The sequence below is a fragment of the Protopterus annectens genome, chromosome 6.part0 (genome assembly GCF_019279795.1).
Source record: "Protopterus annectens isolate FY-2018-M chromosome 6.part0, PAN1.0, whole genome shotgun sequence".
Lineage (NCBI taxonomy): Eukaryota > Metazoa > Chordata > Ceratodontiformes > Protopteridae > Protopterus > Protopterus annectens.
In genome coordinates, this window is record NC_056737.1 from 318,028,686 (window position 1) to 318,038,265 (window position 9,580).

The 9,580-nt window shown below is 37.3% G+C and overlaps 1 protein-coding gene across 2 annotated transcripts in view; it reads right to left on the reverse strand.

Annotated features, from left to right (window-relative positions):
* ZFYVE26 (zinc finger FYVE-type containing 26) overlaps positions 1 to 8,472 on the reverse strand; it is a 3,506,023-nt gene extending 3,497,551 nt beyond the window's left edge. Inside the window, exons 1-2 of one of the 2 annotated variants that reach the window (XM_044074069.1) lie at positions 8,293 to 8,472; positions 6,292 to 6,412 (exon numbers count right to left, since the gene is read on the reverse strand). The gene's annotated coding sequence lies outside the window, so the exon portion shown is untranslated. The remainder of the gene's footprint in view (positions 1 to 6,291; positions 6,413 to 8,292) is intronic. The other variant, XM_044074068.1, reaches the window with a different exon arrangement.
* Positions 8,473 to 9,580: the final 1,108 nt, after the last annotated feature.

Here is a 9,580-nt window from a genome sequence, read left to right on the forward strand (position 1 = left end):
AAAAGTTTTATACCCATTTGTAGTTCTCAAACTGACGGGAGACTGGCTGTTCAATAATTCTGGACTATGAAAATCCGTGATTAACAGTTCCATCACAGGCTTTTGTAAAACCACAAATCAATGTTAATTGGGGCTCATGTACAAGGCCATTTTATTACCTCTATCCAGAAAGATAGTAAATGCTCATAATCTACAGTTTGTGGTTACACTCACAGTTAGGTGTCTTGGCTCTGGTTACACCACTCTGTTTTTCAAGACACTGACAAAAAAGAAAATCTGCATGTTACTTTAAAATACCATGCAGTATCAGTAACCTACTCCATTTTGCCCATATTAAAATAATTGTAAAGGAATCCATATTCCCTGCATTAAATATACATTGTCCATCACTTTCAATACTGTTCCCCTTGTTAAATGCGCAAGTTATGAATAATGCACACTTAGGTCTGTACATTATCCACCATTTGTTACAAGGCATACCAGCAAGTCGCTTGCCAGAAAATAGTGACTTCCAACCATGCCAAAATTTTCCTCCTAACCTACGCTTTACCTATCTTCACAGTTCTGCAGTACTGGGTGTTTTTTATGCATCTTCGTCCAGAGTACTTCGTAACTTCTGCCTAAGCAAGTCTGAAAAATTACAGAATAATTCTGGTCTGCAGCTAAGTTTTGCCAAAACCAAATGTTTGCTATTCAATCATGCTCGTTATTCCACAATTACTGTAGATGCTTCCTTCAAAACTCTTCCCTCACCATTCTCAAATTCTGAACGCTTATAACCAAACACCACACATGTGGTCATCGAAGAATGAAATAAACACATTTCAAACCAAAAAGGCAAGTCAGCAATGATGAGTGAGAAAACTAAGTTCCAAATACATACCAAGGTGAAAACTGGACCTCTCCCATGATGCACTAACAAAACTGGACCTCTCCCATGATGCACTAACAGCTTCCCAAACCTAACAGCTCAAGTTAACCACAAGCAACTGAAACAAAAAAGGACAATTATACCCTATATGCAACACTTCCTTTCTTCACAGTGCAATTTCATTCCTAGAGAATTATCCAGATGTTTATACACTAAAAAGCATGCCTTAGCAATTCCACCCATTCTGTGGCATTTCTATCCTAACCTGCTTTTGAAGTGCACACCATGCATAGGCTGAATGATTAAGAATTTGTTTACCTTACCAATGCATCACATCACAATGCCTACCAAATGTGAAAGTATATAGCCGAGGAAAACAAATACTCAACGTGTAGCCATCTTGAAAGTTTGCAACAGCTTAATTTCAGCTCTGACAGTGTGAAAACAAAAACTCAGAAGAACGAGCCAGTAAACTTGTATTTTTTAGGTAGATTTCAGTAACTAGCTATTCAGTGCACTGTCTGGATGCTGGTAAAAAGAAATGCAGAGAAACTGAAAGAACATCAATCACAATATGTGAGGAAAAAAGACTAAGAAAAATTTTGCAGCTGTCCAGTAAAAGCAGTGCAAACTCCAGCTTTGGTGCAAGACATTATTTCCAGTAATCTAGAGGAGAAAACAAATCAAATGTACTCAGAGCTGAATAAAATAAATGAAACACTGACGGAGTATATAAACTCAAATAACAAAAGGCCAGAAAAAATGGAAGCAGCTTTAAACAGAATCAGATGAGGTGATAAACCTGCAAAAAGCAGGAGGTAGAAATGGAGAAAAAGGCTGGCTGAATATGAGGTTGCTCAAGACGAGATGTTTCAAAAAATAATAGAATTAGAGGACAGAACACGTAGAGAAAACTGGAGATTTCCTGCTGTACCAGAGAAGCTGGAAGGAACAGACTGTATTTGTATTAATTTTATGAAAGCACAAATAGGTTCATAGGTAGGTACTAGGCCATCGGCCCAAGGGCCTACATAAGCCTAGCCAGCAAGGTTCCATGGCTTACGCAACTGGACTGGTATTCCACAGCTGGAGTTGTTAATTGAAAGGGCACATTGTGTGTATGCTCCAAACTTGGCCATGAGAAAGCAACCTAGACCTTAAGATACAATCCTACCAGCGGAAGGAGATGACTGACAACACTGAAGCAGAAGGACAAAGTACTAAAAGTGGGAGATAGTAGAGTGTTTGTGGAAAATGGTTACTCCCTGTACACCAGGAAGAAAAGGAGCAGAGTAACCAATCAGGGAATGTCGAGAAGCAGGCACGAGATTCAAACTGCTGTTCTTGAATATCTTCAGCATATTCTTCTATGGAGGGTTATTTGTTTGAAGCAGAATAAGCTAAGGAAGAAATACAAAAGTTTGTTCAACAAAAAGTAAGCTGTGAAACAGAAGATTTGTGAAAATTATGAGGGTAAAACTTCATTATTTGAAGTTGAACACTGTTTTATGTGTGTTAGTATTAAGATAATAAGTTTTAGGGGTGTATTTTTTGAGGGCTTTCAATAAAAGTTATTCAATAAAAAGTTCTGTAAGATGTGACATAGGCTATGACAAGAAAACAACAACTGTATAAAAAAGATCAACCTGCCAAACATTAGTGTATGCATGTAACACAAAAAGATGGAACCAGATACTTAAAAAAACTGTTACACAAAAGTTGGGAGTAATAATATAGAAAATGTCATTATGTTAAAATGCTACCTTTAAAAGTTAAAGGTTTCACAGATATATATATAAAAGAAAGTAGTGAACTATACAGTGCAAATAGCTATGTCACCAAGCTTATGGAGCCAATAACAAGGAAGATAACAAGAGATCCTGAAGAGGTACTAGAAATATTATGACAGCCTGTATAAAGCAAAGAAATATAGAAATCAAGAAAAAAAGGTACAAATGGAAAGGTTTATGGAAGAATTAAATATGCCAAGGTTAGAGGAAGATGAGGCTCAATTGCTAACAGTTAGGGATAGGAGGAGATGAGATAAAAATGGTGATGTATAACTAATCCATGGGAAAGTCCCCAGGAATAGATGGTATTCCTGTGGAAGTTTGGAAGGTAGGAAGGAAAAAACTGATAAAGATCTGGAAGGTTTTGCTTAACTGTATTTTAAGAGGAGGAAAAGCACTAACATCCTGGAAGAAAGCGGTGATGGCTTTAAAACCTTGAGGGTAAAGACCCATTTCAATCCTAAACCATGATTATGAAATATTTATGTCTATAATGGCTAAATAAATGGCAAAGGTGATGCCAAAATTGATAGATATGGATCAATGTGGTTTTGTGGAGGAAGGCAAACATCTGACATTAACAGAACATCGATGATCCAGAGGGGGAGTTTATGAGCTGGACAATGGAAGCATTTGCATTCCCTGATAAAATATGAAACTCAAATTCAAGGTAGTCAAGAAAAGCTGACTGTTTGCAGATTATATTTTACACCTGATAAAATCAGAAAAGACATTTCAGTGTTGCAGAACATTTTCAGGCAGTTTCAGATCTTTTCAGGATACAAAATTAATGAAGCTAAAAACAAATAGGACATGACAAGTATCATACAGCAACTGGACAAGTGAAATCTTTGATTACAGTCAGGGTGGCCCACAGGGCTCTGTCCTAGGTCCTTACTTGTTTAGACTGTATCTTTCAGACTGAACTGTTTCATCTGAGGTGTTCTACTGTCTATATGCAGACCACCGGAAATTGGGTAAACTGATTACATGTATCACAGATAAGGCAGGTCTGCAAAACAACTTGACTAAACTGACCATTTGGGCACAGGAAAATAATATGCCGATAAATACATCAAAATTTAAGCATATGAAGTTTGGGATACAAATTGAAAGGTGAATACCCGCAGTGGTGCTGCTGCGGTAGCGTTGTCGCCTCACAGTAAGACGCTGTCCGGTTCGATTCTCAGCTAGAGCGTCTTCTGCGTGGAGACATGCGTGAATGGGCGTACCTTTGTTGAAGGTTGTGCATCAGGCCTGGCAAGCCGGTATGTAAAAATCAACTGCCAATCATTAGCGGACCGGAGTTCCGCTGTGGAAGAAGGAGAAGGAGAAAAAGGAGGAGAGGAAGAAGAAGATACAGTGATTGACACTGTAGACTCATATAAGGACCTACTTATATGGGTAGATTCAGCCTTGAGTTTTTCTAATCATATCAACCAATTGGTTAATGATAGTTCTAGAACTATAGGTTGTATAAAAAGATTCATGAAGTCTAGGAAATCAAAAATGATGAAGTCATCGTTTGTCAGTTACATTAGACCCAAACTTGAGTATGGAATAACATTATGGAAACCTTATAAGAAAACAAGTATGAGTAGACTGGAAAGAGTACAGTGGAAATATACCAAGGGTATCCATGGATGTGAAAATTTAAGTTATTATGAAAGACTAAAATATCTGAACCTGTACAGTGTCTCTGACATATCTAAGAGGAGATCTTATTCAAGTATATAGGGCATTTAGAGACACCTACCTCTGGGAATCTTTGGAGTTATCAAAAAGTACTAAAGAATCATCAGACAACCTATGCAGAAGATTCTATAGGAATGAGAAGTGTACCAATTGGTTCTCTGACAGAGTAACTCCTACATGGAACAGACTACCAAATTACATTAAAGGAAGTAGTAGTTTAGATATTTTTGAAAATAGCCTGGACACTTATTATGGGAACAAGTGTTTTGATATATTGGCAAGCTAAAAGGGCATTAATGTCCATGCTTGAAATATTTGTATGTATATGTATGTAAAGGCAATAGCTGTAAATTATGTACCCACACACAAACTGGTTCAGCAATATCCATATTTATGGGGACATGATAAAATGAAGTACTTAGCAGTATGGATTAAAAAGGATTCTGATGTGGCAGCTAAGGATATGTGGGAAGAGACTAAACAAAAGATAATACAAACACTGAGAAATTGGAAGTGCTGATATATGGTTATTGATAGCAAGATGCAAGCAGTTAAAATGTTTTTAGTTCCTTTAGTTTTATATGCAGGCCAGGCATATTTTAATCAACCAGAGGAAAAGTTGTGGATAGCACAATTAATAAAGAACTGAAGAACTGTATTGGGGGGGGGGGGGGGGGGCAGCAAGAGTCAAGTAGGATAAGTGGATTCTTCCAATAGAAAAAGGCAGTCTAGAATTACCCGATTTGAGGGGTGTGTCACAGCTACACAGTTCAGGTTCCTATAAATAGCACAACCAGAAATGTATAATTCAAAGTGGAAATGGATGGTGATGAAATGGGGGGGGGGGCTCAAGAAATAAGGAGAGACTGGGATTTTGGATGCAGATCTTTATGGAGAACAATAACCATACAGAATATTATATTAATAAATTAGCAGAAGGTATTCCAAGAACTAAACCAACCAAAGAATATAGGAAGAAGAGTTTGCCGAAAGGGATGACTGCAATTAGGGATACAGACAATATGCAAGAGGGGGCTGGAAGTTACTGGGAAACCTGGCAAAAAAAATAATAATAATTAAATTAGAGAGGGTAAGGTAGCAGAATGGAATAGGCCAATAATTTACTTGAACTGCAGACTACAGATTGCAAATACTCTATTGATCCTTGATAAGGAAGGCAAACAGAAAGAAATAGGGGGATCCTAAGCAAAAGACCAGAACTGGTAGGGTTTTTAGTAGAATCTAGAACACAGATTGCTGTTAAGCAATTCACAGAGAAACAATGGGGGGGGGGTAATATATGCATGTCTCTCCCAAATATGCAACAAAGTCTACAAGATTTGAGATCTTTGCTTGAAGTGTTTACATAGATACTTTTATACCCCAAGCAGACTCCATTTTTCCCTGGGTAGACAGCAAATGTTGGAGGTAGGATGGGAAGAAAGAGGTAATTGAGAACATATTTTCTGGGAGTGTAATGCGTTGACAAACTTTAAAGATTCCCTGCAGACTACTCTATCAGAGATACTAGGTGAACAAACTGGTGTAACTAAGGCAATGATATTTTGAGCTATGATACAAAATCAGAATTTCCTAGACATAAGGCCTTGCTGAGTCTAATTATGGTGGCTGCCGAAAAAGACATCATTAGACAATGGAAATCAAAGTCAAAACCAACTGTACTTGAAGTAGTGAATACAGTAACAAATACAAAACAACTGAAATTTGTATCTTTAGAAAAGTCTAGGAGCAAATAACATACAAATGGGGAGTGTAGGAACAATACATGCAAAGGAGCAACAAGGTTTAAAAGAAGGCAAAAATCTGAATGAGCTATACAATGTTTGACTGATAATGACTGGAGAGATTATAAATTATGTATAACATTTGCAATTAAAATTATCAATAAAAAGGAAAACAAATACAGCAATGTACCTGTAGCTCTCTCTTTACTTCGCCACTGAGGTCAGAAAACTATTCAAGCTCAAAATTCACAACTCTTATTCTGCACTGTTGCAAAGAGGTACGTCCTTTTCCTTTCCATGAGGCCATAAACCTGTACAGCATTTTACAGTTTAAAGTTGAATAAATCTGATAACAATCAATGGCAGCTTCACTAATTGGTCTAGTCACTGCAACCCAATAAATTTAAACACTCTGGTTGACTCAGAGAAGACATAACTGAAACTCACAAAATATCACTTTTTAAAGGCTAACTCATCCCAGTTATTTTTTTTTCTTTTATCATTTAAGAACATTTCAAATGTTGTCTAGCACATATCTAGAAAAGACATGCACAAAAGTCACTACAAAACATCGCTGACATTTTTACTGCAATTCTCAGAAACTTTACAGTACTTCTTATTGCTTAAAAGTGAACATGACTGTCACGTGACAATAAGGAGTTGCGAGGGCTCAGTTGATGAGATTTAATTCCGAAGTACATTATGGGCAAGAAACAGCTTTCCAAGAAAATAATCATGCCAACATCTCTGCCTCCATATAGTACATTTAGAGTTAGGAAAAAGTTAAAATTAGTAATCTTACCATTCTTTTCCACCTCCTGTAATACAACCCATTTTCCCAAAGTTACAGGTCTGTTCCAGCCAGAAACTTGAACAGCAATAGGAAATATTACAAGTCCTCTTCAAAATGCATCTAAACTTTACTTTTAAAACAGTGATAAGAACTTCAAAACGTATCTAAAACATTACTTACTGTTTTATTTCCCCACAAATGTCCAATTTGGCTAACAGCAATTTTCAGTGAAGAGTCCAGATTTTAGCAACTTTTTTTGGTATATTCCTCAAATAATGCATGTTTTTGAGCAAATCACCAAAGACTGAAGTCACTAAACAATGACAGACACTGGATTATTCAGACCTCATATACTTCAGAAAACACAGGCTAATGCATAACCTGTTATTCTGTCAGCTTTGCAAGCTTACAAGAGCAATATTTAATATCTGTCCCTGATTTGGGGCCTTTGTCTCCACCCACCCATTGTTTTTGGTTTCGTGCAGACTTCTTACAGCAAGAAATTGAGAGGTATGGATGAGGGATGCTATCTATACAGAGATTGTGCCTAAAAAGGTACAACTGTAAAACAGGGATGCTAGGAGTCTCCTCTCAGCCCTCTGGAAAGTTGTGCTGTTAAGGAGGATCGCCCTAAAATCCCTTCTCTGAACTGAGCGTTATGTAAATAGATATATATTTTCACTAACGCACACACTGCAACCCTTCACCCAATGTTTATTTCACAGACGCTTGCTATCCAACTAAACTTTCAGGATGTCATCTCGTATGCACAAGCAGACGTTTCTTGTCAAAACTTATTTACCTGACAACTCAAACATACTTCCTGTAAAAGCATCCAGCTTACATAAATATTAAACTCACTATACAAACACCTGCTTTCAAAACAGCATGACAAGTGCACTATTGCCGTTTCTTTCCATTCAAGCCACAGATATACACACAACTATAACTATTACAACGCTCTTCAGGATGTCATCGCTTATGCACAAGCAGACATTTCTTGCCAAAGCTTCTTTACTCGACAACTCAAACATACTTCCTGTAAAAGCATCCAGCTTAAATTAATATTAGACTCAATATACAAACACCTGCTTTCAAAACAGCAGGACACGTGCACTGTTGCTGTTTCTTTCCATTCAAGCCACAGATATACACTCAACTATTACTACGCTCAGACAAACCGGGAGAAGTAACAGAAGGGCTGCGTTTTCGTCTGCTTAATTCAGCTCTAAGGGACAATTCGCTAACCTGCTGTCAAATGCCATCATATTCATTATAACACTATCAAAACAGGTAATGGTAAACATCAATGAAAGGAATGCCAGGCCAACACAACAAGAAAATAACAATAATCATCCTGGACAACTGCCACAAAGGCACAAAAAGGAACTAACTCACCTTTTTCTACTTCTCAGCTTTTTCTTCTGCACCTAGTTAGCGCTGCAGACACGGCACATATAACACAAAACAATCCAGTACCTAAACTCCTAGTTTAATCCATATCGTGAAGTGACAGATACAAATTATCATCAGGCGTGCTGCAGACAACATCGGCCCTAATGAGAATGAAGATCACGTGTCGATGAAATCAGCTGACCGACAGACTTGTTTATACTGCTTGCCGAGTGATTTTTTTTTTCTGGAAAGTTATGTGACTTGTGTTTGGTAATGCTTATCAGGGAATATTCTCTTAGAAGTGTTATTGTTATAACATCCGTTGAGAGTACGGTGTCATTAAACGCCGACCATACTTAACCATTTTGCGCAATAATTCCGGAGAAAGACAAAATTAATGAGGCAAAGGTCCATAATTAGGGACAGGTTTTTAATACCTCAAATAACACATTGCAAATTTAGGACTTTTTTTGAAAGATATAAAGTCTGAAGCTCGAATATCTGTCACTAGTTACTTAATTTCACTGAGATTTACCAGAAACCTGCACATTTTTACAAGAAACAGGTCACAAATCTGGACCCTTGAGAGTCAACACCAACCTACTGCAAGTGCTGACACATTTACTTTAGTGCGTGTGGAACGCACTGCGCTAGTTGAGTAACCTTTAGTTGAAATACTTACTGTTGAGCAATGTCATACCCCACGTTTTTTAACTCCTTCATAAACACCTTAAGGAGTTAACAGAAAGAAAGGATTTGGGGTTCCCATCCCTTGCTAACAATAACAGAAATAGTGTCACTGTTAGTAACTTACTGTATGCTGTACTGTTTTGAGTTCTTGCTTAAAGTACATTCGCCAAACACATTTATGCAAATTAATTTTAAGCCTGTGAAGTGTAAATATACATAAATAAATACACTGAGCATTTGGGATAAGTGTACAGAAATGCTGTTGTAAGTAAGCCATTCAACATGTTGGGAAGTAAGGTATAGTGCAGGTCATTGCTTTGTTACAAAAACTATTAACAATACAAGGTGAGGTGTATTGCCTCTGTGGCAATGAGCATGCTTATACTCAACAAATAATCATATACATTTATGTGGTGGAATAATAAGGACGCAGCAATGGGTTTATTAGGATTTGGCCAATTGGTGCTGAATGCTAGTTAGATGCCTGTTAAGCTAAACAAGAGGAATCAGGACTAATCAATATCAGTCAGATTTACCAGATGTGTGCAACATCAGGGCTTGAAAGAAACCTAATTATCTTAACACAATCAACCATTTTGTG